Source organism: Coturnix japonica, chromosome 28 (assembly GCF_054131305.1).
Source record: "Coturnix japonica strain WE chromosome 28, WE-NBRP24, whole genome shotgun sequence".
Taxonomy (NCBI): domain Eukaryota; kingdom Metazoa; phylum Chordata; class Aves; order Galliformes; family Phasianidae; genus Coturnix; species Coturnix japonica.
The window spans coordinates 6,116,446-6,128,540 of record NC_140690.1 but is presented as its reverse complement, the minus strand read 5'-3'; positions in this window follow the sequence as shown (position 1 = coordinate 6,128,540).

Genomic DNA, 12,095 nt, shown 5'->3' with positions numbered 1-12,095 from the left:
TTCAGTTGACCCCTGTCTTTCCCAAATGAGTCTCTTGTCAACACAAGAGCTGGACCTGCACGAGGATCACTTTCAAGACAGTGACACTGTTGCTAGAAGCCTATTTGCTTCTGCCCACCATCACTGCATAGCCAAATGTCAAGAACCTGTTTCATGATTCATCTTGTGAAACTTTGACACTAACTGCTGTGCGTCTACTCCTTCCTAGGTGACCCGAGCCCTTGTATATCTCCAAGACGCCAGGCATGTTACGATGCAGCATCCTGTGATTCCATCAATGAAGAACTGTTACTAAGCACAGGATGCTGCAGTTCAGATGAAAGCCTTCCGTATAACATCAGTTATAAAGAGAAGAATGCCATCATCGTTGAAGCTCTCGTTCATCCCATACCTGTTGAAGCTGCTGACCTGAGCCTGCCAGACTCCTCAGGCACCAGCCTGAACCGAGTGACTTTCGAGGACAGCCCAGCCCAAGCACAGCACGAGTGCCCCGACAGCAGCACAACCATGCAGGCTCAGGTCAGCATTACAGAGGAGAAGCTAAACATCTTGGAGGGGGAGGTAGAATCAGGCCAAGAGTCCAAGGCTCCGGGCAACAGCACGACTTCTGAGACACTCTCGTCAGACAACAGAGAATGAGTCCCATCTTTCCTCCAGACCTCACACCCCCTCCTTTTTCCTATTGAATAAAGGCACGCTCGTGCTCAATCAACGCCTTGACTGAATTCTGAGTTTTCATTCGCAGAGATTGGGATGAGTACAAGAAACAGCAAGACAGCTCAGCTTGCAACGCTCTGGCTGTGGGGTGCGTGCAGGGACACTGTAACCATACAGGGAAAGGCTTCCACTGCTTCCTCAAGCTGTAGTCCAGCCCTGCTACTGCTCTGTGGCACAAAGCCCTGAGGGATGTTCCATATTGTTAACCTAAGTGAAGCCAGCTTCATGCACTGTGTTTTGTTGTTGCTGGGTGAGAGGGGGATGCACGTTGGTGAGAAGATGAGCATTGCTGGATCTGCCACGAGTGTCCCTTCTGCCTCTAAGAATATGTCCTAAGTAGGATGTGAACACTGCTGGCACTTCCTCATTGCACGTGCTTGGAGGATCTTCAGTTCTTGCACATTCAGGATGTCTGTCAGTGACTACGAGGAAATTCTCAAGTACTAGGAATTCCATGAAACAGTTGGAACGGGTAAGTGTCATCTTTGTACAGAAACAGCACGCCTAACAGTCTGTCTCACCACTCTAGAATTAATCTGAGAATAGATTAACAGCTCTTGTCAGTTCTCTAAGTCAGGTTTCATTTGTATAAATTTGAAATTCGTTTTTTAAACCAGTTGGAAATTGTAATATTATATTAGAGAAGAATTCACACTCAACTTTAAGCATCTGTGTTTTGATTTGTAGGTGGTTTTGCCAAGGTAAAACTCGGGCGGCATCTTCTTACTGGTGAAAAAGTTGCACTAAAAATCATGGAGAAAGTTACTGTAGGGGTAAGCCAAAAGGCATTTAAATATGATAATATCTTCTGTTGGAGTTGTGGAGTTCTCAAGAACACGGGGGCAGGTGGGATGGTACATACGAATGCAGCCTACTGGTCCCATTGCCTTTTGAAAGATGCTGTAGAGCTGGAAAAAGTTTAACAGAGCACCACAAATCTTGTTGCTGGTTGTTCAGAGGGCAGTATTCTCTGGCTTTAAAATGGAGGAAGTTATTACGTTATTACATTACAATACATTATTGTTACATTATTAGAGCAACTTTACCAAAATACCAATGAAAATGCTGAATGTTTTACTTTTCATTTTTCACAGCTCTGTTTCAGAATTTCTATGGGAGTGATGTCAGTCATTGCTGAGTTAACGTTGAATTGTGTACTGTCCCATATGTGCTTGTTCTGTTCCACAGCAGTCAGATGTGGTACCTGGTATGTCACAGTAGTTAGCGATTTCATCGCTTGCTTTTATGGTCTCTTAAGGATGACTTGCCTCATGCTAAAACAGAAATTGATGCCATGAAGAACTGAAGTCATCAACATGTTTGCCCATTGGATCACGTAAGAGAGACATCAAAGAAATATTTATAGTCATAGAGGTAAGAAATAGTTTCTGCTTTCTGTGCTGTCTTTCTTACTTATCTTTCTCTGATACTCTCTAAATGCATTTTCAGATAACCTTATCTTACAGGGAAGCTGTTTGATTGCATTGTTTCTAAGGACCGCCTTTTGGAAGAGGAAGCTCCAGTCTTTTTTTGACAGACTGTTTCAGCAATTGCTTCTGTTCACAGTCAGGGTTATGCCCAGAGACCTCAAACCAGTGAGCCTGAACTGCAGTCAGTCTTCCATAAATAATAATGAATGTGTTTTTATTTTTCTGTTGGCAGAGAGAGTTACAGTACTCCACTCCATTCCAGTGGACTGCAGGAGAGAACTGAAGGGGGGAGAAGTAACACAAAGTAGAACTCATGGGTTGAGATAGAATTATGTACTGAGATAGAGAAAAGGATAATAGTTATGATGAATGCAAAAGCAATTGCTCACCACCTACCAATCAGTGTCCAGTTAGCCTCCTAGTAGTGGAAGAGATTTACATGAAGTTCTACCCCCTTCAAAACTCCTTCCACAATATGTCATATAGTATGGAATATCCTTTGGCCAGTTTAAGTCAGCTGTCCTAGTTCTGTTCCTTCTCACTTCCTTGGGCTCTCAGCTGAGATTGACTGTGGCTCTGTACAACGCTGCCTGGCAGCAACTGTAAGCATCACTGCGCTATCTCCATTGTTTCTCTAGAATGAAAACGTAGTATTATATCAGACACTGAAGAAGATAATTCAGTCCCAGCTGAAACTCAGACAATAACTTGTGCTTAGGATTCTTTCCCTACAGGAAATGTTAGATATTTATTGCTATGTGGTACTGTGTTCTGTAGCTGAGCTGGATTTTGTTATCCTTGAAGAAGTATCTTCCTCTGAAAGGGGAGTAAAACATGATGCTCCTAATGAGCGGAGCAGAGACACAGATCTGATCTGAGTGTTGGTTTCACATTTTTGTGATGCTCTTTGCTGCAGTTTGTATCTCGAGAGAAGCCCTTGTGGTGTCAGTCTGTTGTGTAACCTGCTCTAGTTTTGTGCCTCAAGGAAGAGTGATCCTTTAAACAAATGGTGGCTGTACAGAGGGTATGGGGTGAGATGCATTCCTCTGGCCCCATCCAATGGATTTTCTGTCACAAAGATCATTCTCCCCAGCTTCTCTTCTCTGAGTGGGAGCTTCAGCCCCCTGCACAGGCTGGAGGTCATCCATAGAACTTGCTTCAGAGTTTGTTTCAGGTTGTTATCCTTCCTGGCCAAAAACCAGATACAGTATTGTACATGTGGTGCAATGAGTGTTGAAGCAGGAATGACTTGTCCTGGTCTGGTTGTGCTGCTTTTTAATGCAGCTGATGATCTTGTTGTACTTCTTTTCTGTCAGAGCACACTGCTGGCTTGCATTCAGCCTGTGGTCTCTCACCACTTGTCCTCCTAGTCCCCAGGTCCTTTCCAACAGATACAAGCTAGTATTTCCCACCTGGGATATTGGAAGATGGGAACTTGCCAGCAGTCAGTGAAGATCTCTGAGACAGCGAGAGAGAGCGAGCTTTGAGTAGACTGGGAACCACTGTCCACAGCAGGAAATAAGAGAAGAGAAAAGATGTTTCCTTGGGCATTTGGGTGGAAATCATTCCTGACTGCTTTCTCATCCACCGGGAAAATCTGCTGATTGACAATTTGAAGCTGATAGACTTTGGACTCTGTGCAAAGCCAGAGGTAAGAGGATGTGTTAAATCAAATACAATGTGCCCCCAAGTAATGCATGTTTGACCACCGTATGCAACAGGGGCTTGTCCAAACAAACTCCTTAAAATCAAGCTGTTTCTGTGGCTGACATGTCATTGCATCTTGTTTGGATTGGCCTGAACTGTATGAGAGTGGTTAACAGATTGCTCAGAAGCACAGGTAGATAATTTTCTCTAGCTAGACTCCCTGTTTTCATAGTCTAAGCTGTAGATAATCTTGTAGGTATATCACCTGTCTTATGCAAGGGTCTGTAATAGGAGCATGGGGTTGGTGTGCCTAAGGAACCCTCTAAGGAACTGCATGTAGGATGAGATTGTGGATAGAATAAAATGACTTTTGCAGGTGACGTACAAATCCTGTGATTGCATATGCTTGAACTGAATTGTTTCTTGATCTTCAAACTGATTTCCAGAATCCTTTATTAACATGTAAGATGGGTGCTGGTAAGAAAGAATGGGAAGACTGCCTTACTGATTCCAAGAGAATTACTTATCCTCAAATGATTTTTCCTGGCCAAATTTAGAGCCTCTCACAGGTAATCGAGACCAACAGGCTGTTGTTGCACAATCAACAGGCACAATCTAGATGATCAGCTGAGGAAAATAAAGCATCATGCCAAGGGTACTAGATAAGTGAGCAGCTTGAGATCTGCACATTTATGTGATACTCATGGTCTTAGACAATATTTGTTTAGTGAGGTCACATTGAATGAAAACAAAATCTAAGATTAATGAAAATATACAAAGGAGAAGAAGCCTCTGAGGCTGCTGAAGTGTTATGACCAGAAGACATAAACTCTGTTTTTGAAAGAGCAATTTGCTCTGTTAATTATCCATCATTTTTGTGCAGTCTGTTTTGTCAGACTTGTCTTTAGCTTCCAAGTTGTATGTGAAGACTTGTTTGCACTGTAATGCACAATGTACGAAAAATTGAGAGATGAAAATGTGAAGAGTTTTTCTATCTTTGATTTCATGTCTGGAATTTTGGAACCCACTACTTGCAGTTGTTAATCTGTCCAAACTGGTCTGGTTTGCAATGCCCTCATACTTCTTGAAAAGCTCTGCTGCTAAAGGCAGAACAATTCCTACAAGTGCCATGGCCCCACTGTTGTTCTAATTCTTGTTTCTTTGTTTTCCACACGCTGCTTTTCAAGCCTCCTTTTTCTTTACAGTCCAAGTGAGAATTGCACTGTGAGGTGTCTGAACCTTGTTGTGCCTCTACATAAAGAGAACAGCAGCAAAGCCTGACAGGTGACTGTGCTGACAGCTCTCGTAGCCAGTAACACGTAACTGTGCTAAATCCCTTGTGATGGCTTTGATTTGATTTTTGCCAGTGAAATCCTTGTAAAAGGAACTGCAGCAGTGTGATGAGCTAAGGTGAAGATGCTGGTTTTAGTAGTGCTCTAAGCTGAGTGGAAGGGCAATTGAATGAGGGTTATATGCTTTCTGTGGACAATAAGGTTGTGGTGCTGTTGGGGTGGGTCCAGAGGAGGGGCCACTGTGATGATCAGAGGGTTGGAGCAGCTCTCCTATGAGGAAAGGCTGGATTGTGGCTATGGGCAGCCTGGTCTGGTGGTTGGCGACCCTGCACATAGCAGGGGGTTGGAACTGGATGATCTTTGAGATCCTTTTCAACCCAGGCCATTCTATGGCTGTACAGTTCCATACTGGAACAAATATAAAATGCTAACTATGTAAAACATGGAGTCAAACCTGTGTGATTTGTCCACACCAGGAGGTGATTAGAAAACAATTTTTTAAGCTACAAAGCTGCTTGCATGAAAGGAAAATAAAATAAAACTACAAGAAAAAGGGAAAACCTTTCTTCCTGAAAATAGGAAGAATAATGGACCTGACATGAAATTTGGGTGAAGCTGCCTGATTTTATGAAGCTATTCCCATTATTTTCTTGGTGCTGTGTTTCCCAAATGAGTGGTTTCTGGCTGTGCTGCAGCACCAGTCTGCATGTGAACATCAGCTCTATTCACCATCTGGGAAGATTAGGACTTCCCTTCTCCCACCAGCACCACTGAATTACAGTTACTCAGTGGTTAAACAAAGGAATCCTTAAAGAAGGGTTTACAGCTGTCGAGTTATCTGAAGTGCTTGGGGCATTCTGATGCTATTAAGCTCTATGTATTAACAAGTTCAAAAAGAAAAGGTAGGCATCTGATTGTTGTGCCAGTTTCTAAGTGATTTGGAAAACTGTACCACCCAACCACTCCTTCTGTTTGATGGAGGTGACAAAGCTCAGTTTAATTTCTGACTGCTGTTTAAATCCTGAAGCTGGAGCTGGTTCCTGGAGCAGAAAAAGCTCGGAAGCTGTCCCTCCTACAAGCAGGCACCTCTGAGCAAAATATGACATCTCCGTTTCTGATGATAAGGTCAGGAGATCTGATTCCAGCCTCTAGCTTTCAGCTTCATGCTATGTTAGTGGGACCTTTGGAATCTAGCACTGACCAACAGCAACTGACAGGCTGGTAACAGTGCACCCCAAAACAGTTATGTGTCTATTTATGTTATGAGGGAAAATTGCATTGCATTGAGATTTCCTATTTTTACTCTTTGCAGATCTAACTCGCTGCTGGAAGAATCCTGTACGCCTTGTTCACACCATTTTCAATGAGCTGGATGAGTCTGTTGTTGGCATTTTAATACCATTGACCAGGCAGGCAATACGTATGAAGTATTTGGCTCTCTCTACAGTCATGAATGTTTGAGTATCTTCAACATGTGGCTCATTGCTTCCATTTCAGGCTGCCCAGAGAAGCTGTGGGTGCCTGTCCTTGGTGTTGAAGGCGAGGTTGGATGGGTGATGGGCAGCCTGAGCTGGTTAGTGGGCAGCCAGCCCATGGCAGGGTGTTTAGAACTTAATGATCTTGAAGGTTTCTTCCAACCCAAGCCCTCCCGTGATCCTATGATTCTGTGATTTCATTCAGGTTTATTAAGATGAGATGAGTTCTCCTAAATGCGCTGTTCTCCATATGATTATAATTGGAGTCTTAAATTATAATTGGGTGACTTAAACCAGACTCCAAACTATTTGATGGCCAAAAGGAAATGAAATCAATCCTTTACTGTGTCAGTAGTCTGTAACTAGAGCCCATCAGGTAATTCCCAGCCTCCTGCCTGTATCAGTGGCTGCACACAGTGAAAAAGTCTGATGGGAATTTAACCTCTAAAATGTTCAGAAGCAACCATAGGGTGAATATATTCACTATGCAAATACCTGCAGGAATAAGCTTGTCATGTATGTCCTCAGGTAGCACAGTAGTTAATGGTGGGACTCAGTAGGTCATGCTGAAAGTTGAGTCTGCTGATCTTGAAGGTCTTTTCCAGCCTACATGACCTTATGCTAATATTTCTGTATTTCTTTCTGTTCAGCTCCCAGAAAACCTCCCACCCAGCCCCCAGCTGACCCCGTGGTGAAAAATAAAACAGAAACCTCAGTGACGCTGGCATGGTCCCCTCCGAAGAAGGGCAATAAACTAACTGGCTTCACGTGGGTGAGGTGCCACGAGTCTCATGTCCCCGTCCCAGAGTTCACGGTGAGCAATCTGTCTGAAGAGGCTGATGATCAGTTCCGAGTGTCTGCAGTCAATGCGCATGGACAGAGCCCGTCTCTGGAATTCCCAGGGAGCGTGCACCTTGGTAAGCACAAAAACCCCAATGGAAATGGGTCAGTGTGAGCTGAGCAGCTGTGTTGGTTCCCTAAAGATGTTTCATTTGACTTGAAGGATAGTAGTGCATTAACACACCAAAGGCTTTCCTTTATTACTAGTTCTCCTGTCAACCTCCAGCTACCACTAAAGTGATACGAGTTCTGTTTCTGTGAGAGAGACATGAATATCCTTATCTTTTGATATCTCACATGTGCAAGAGGCAGAACTTTCTGTAACAGATCTTAAGCATAGAAGTGCTTCTTCCAGCACTCATGCAAAGGGAGAAGTAGAAATGTACCTATGATTTAATCTTCCATCTATAAATGAGATACCAGACTTGCATCTAAAGAGCATTAAGACATCCATGTTGTTCTTCCTCAGAACCAGTCCTGGCTGTGAAATCCCCCCTAACAGCTGGTGAAGCTGTTCCTGGAGGGGATGCCATGTTTACTACTGATCTTACAACAATGTGTTGCAGCACTTGGTACCTCAGTGGTAAAGTCTTACAGGAAAGCGAGACCTGCATCATCAAGAGAACCCAAACTACTCACAGCCTAATGATAAAGAACATCACCAAGAATGATGGTGGAGCAGAAGTGAAATTTGTTGCCGAAAATGTTGATGTCAGCACCAAGATGAGAGTGAGAGGTATTTGCTTTGATCCTTCTCCTTTCCTCTTACAGTCAAGGCATAGTTGCTGTGATCTGATGATTAGAACTGGGGCTGCAGGCATTCACTGCCTGTACCAAATACCTGAAATTGCATCCCATGGACTGATGTGAGTCCTGGTAATGACCTAAACATGATAGCACTGAGTGTAGGGTAAGCCAGTCTACCCAGCTGCTTGGTATCTGAACCAGATTGCTTCATGCCAGCTGATGAATGTCTGCAGTTCACAGGTATTGGCCAGTGCATTCAGTCACCAGGTTTACCACTGCATCACCATAGAGCAGTACTTTCAGCTCCAGGTTCAGACAGCCTTTCTGATTGCACTGGAATAGTTTAGAAGTAGGGGAGCAATCATTCCAATAATATCTCTATCAATCAGCTTTGCATGACAAAATAGAACAAATAAACATTCATGATGGGAGGACCTGTTTGTCATTGGGTGGAAACCTCTGCAGAAGCATGTTTAGAGCATTCTTAATCAGTAGAAGGAGATGTTTGGTTGATTTTTACTTAGTAAATCCGGCAAGAAGACCAAATGAAATATCTTGAATTGCTCAGCAGTGACACAATGATGAGTGCAGGAACAGAAGGTGATACTTTTTCAGAGATCTTGCAGCAAACATTGACCACGTTAGCCTGATCTAAATTGAAATAACGAGGCCTTTGCTCCTGACAGGTGCTGCAGTGAGATTTACCAATAAGAGCAAAGATGTAGAAAAGATCTCTGCTCGGCTGCGTGAGGAAGCCAAACTGCAGGCTGAGCTTTCAGACACAGGTGCTACTGTGGAGTGGATGAAGGATGGGAAGGAGCTCAAGGCCAGTGAAAAATATGAACTGCACATTGTGGGGAAGAAACACACCCTGAAAATTCACAACGTCTCAATGGATGATGCTGTAAGTTGTCAGTGCATCTGTGAGGGGGATAAAATGCATGAGTTTGCATGATGAGGCTCTTCATCATCTTCTGCTGGCTTGTCACCCTTGTTGATCCATGGAGAAACAAGAAAGGCCTAGAGTAGTGTATGCACTTTGGCATTGGAGAGCTTACTTAATTGCTTCTTCTCAAAGAACAAACTCCAGAGAGTCATGGAGACATCTCCAAACAGAATTGAATAATGGGACTAAATTGATGGAGAGCAGAACTTCCTGCCACGGCTTGTCAGCTAGTCTTAATTTTGCTTTTCTTCTCTCTGTCATGTTAGCATAATATTTCATACTGGCAGGTCTGCCCAAAGAATTAAATGAATTAGCTGATGGATGTTTCCATGTGCTTTGCACTGTAATGTGACTATCAAATGAGTAATCAATGCTGTTATTTTAAAATCTGTGTTGGCAAGCTGTAAGACAAGCAGCTGCTGTTGGTAGCTTGGTTACTGCAGAATCAGCTTTTGTGTATCTCATAGATAGAGAAGAGACCCTTAAGGGTCAACTAGTTGGACTCCCTTGCAATGAACAGGGGCACCGCAGCTCTATCAGGTGCTCTGAGCCCTGTCCATCCTGACTTTGAACATCCTCAGGCTCACAAATCTTATACCTATGCCACACACTCGCAGTATTTCACCATTCAGCATCACCACTTGTATCTTCTCTTGCTGTAAATCAGAGCGAGCTGGTGAATCATCTGCTGTGCGGGTCAGCTGTGTCTCTCCCATGGGCATCACGTGGCTGCTGGGAGGCTCTGAAGAGCTGCAGCCAGAGGTGTGTCACCCGCTGGGCCTCGTGCCCAAAGGAGCCCACAGGAAAGTGTTGTTGCAGTTTGTCATGCACTGCACTGCCATGAGACTTGACGTGCCAGACATCCTCTGACACGTGACCTCCTGCATCCAGGCAGGACATCTGAGACGTCTCCTTCAGCCTGACGTGGCTGCAGTTTCACACTGGTTTTACTAAGGAAGGAGAAGGCACGTGGATGAAACTCTTTTCCTGCTCTTCCTGGCATTAGCTCATAGTACAAGTAAAGCACTGTCAGGTCAAGCCTGGAGGAGTAATGCTTGTCACTGACCTGTTCCTGTTCAGGGTGGAGCTGGAGGGTATAATAACACAAGAAATTGTCATTGAAATTCAATATCTGTGAAATTCAGCTGGCTGCATTCACAGAACCTGGCGTTAAGATCTGTTTTCTGGTTTATTTCTTGAGCCTATTTTCCATAACCCAGTCCTCATTTATGAACCGAAGCTCTACTGAAAACCTTTCGCTGTGTATGCTCATGCTGCAGTGCAGCTCTTGTGACCTTTAACAGCACATTCAAGTTCCTCTGATCACAGGATCCTTAAGGTTGATTAAGACCCTCTAGTCCGACTGCTCACCCATCTCCACCAAGATGCTCACCATCAGCTAGCTAAAAACTCAGCAGAGATGATAGATCAAGCACAACACTGGATTTGGGATGGCTAGAGATTCCTAAGATATTGAAGGATTGCTTGCAGGTGGTGTTGGCTCAGGTATTCACCCTGCATCCCACCTCCCGTTCTGTTTGGTTGAGAATCATGCATTCTGCAATTTCACTTTGTAATTCAAAGCCCCTTTCTTTATCTGTTAAAAAACTGACCTAAAACAAGCCGAGAAGACTCCGTTGGAACTGGTTGATGCAGAACAAAGGCATCCCCAAAGGACAAGTTGCACTGTTTGATGAACATTATTGGATGAGAGCTAAGCTAAGATTTAAAAAGTTCTGGGGCTGTCTCTGAGCATCAAATACAGAGGAAGCCTGCATGATTCCCTGAGAATGGATACCTCCTACTTTGGTGTAGGGTGAAGGGAACACTAGCAGTAACTCCTATCACAAAATGTCACATGGCTCAGACTAAAAAGCCATCAAGAGGGCTTAATTAGGAGCACCAAATGGTCACAAGATGGTCTTAGGGCAGGGAAGTAATCTATCTACGTGACATTGATTGATGCTATTAGTTCTTCACAGCTTGACTCTAGAGGGACTGTTCTTCTTTGGTCACCTAGTTTTAAAGAATAGATGACTCCTGTCTATTACAATTTTTAACTCATTATTTGTTCACTGATGCCATAAATGTGCCTGGCATAGCAATTGGCCTTGGTATATTCAGTGACTGAAAGCAACAGTTGTTGCTCTAAGAAATGCAATGCTAAGCTAGGTCTGCCTGTAGCTGACAGCCATCAGCTTGCTCCTCAGGCAGGTTCTGTCTGGATGGAATGAAGGGCATGAAATACTGATGTGCTCATCAAACGCTGCTTGTTAGCTTAGAAACAAGGTGTTGAATAGGTTTGTTCATGCATTGCAAACACGTTACTTAGCTGCCTTCATTTTAGCTTCAGAAGAACGTGTGCAGAATACAGAACTGATTAAAAGAAATAAGAACTGTCTGCATAGAACTTACTCTTTCCTTACACAGGAGAATCAAGCACACGTTTGTATGTGAGTACCTCCAGAGGTGAAACTCAATCACCCAAATGTAATGAGCAGAGACATTACAATCAGTTCTAACTGTATCTTCATGCTGTGCTGAATAAGCCTGAGTCAGGATGTAAACCACTTTCTATTTTTTTCTTCAGATGAAGCCATTAATGTTGTCAGCAAGCCCAAAACCACTTCAGAAATATCAGTCAGTCCTTCTGAAGACCTGGAGCTGGTGTGTGAGGTGTCAGCTGCAAGCGGAGCTGTCGTATGGAAGAAAGATGAAACAGAGGTGAAGCAGGATCAGAGGACAACCATCATCTCCAAGGGGACGCACCGCAAGCTCATGGTCAAAAATGTGACTCTGAAAGACCAAGGGAGCTACAGCTGTGAAACAAAAGATGACAAAGCAACATTCCAAGTGAAAGTCAGAGGTGAGAAAATGCTTGGAATCCCAGAGATAAAGGAACGCTTCATTTTGTGTGTCTTGCATTTGGAGGATCAACTGACAGCCTCTCTGGTGCAAAACATTTTGGCTCTAGGACTTTCTTGGTCATCTAGTATCATTG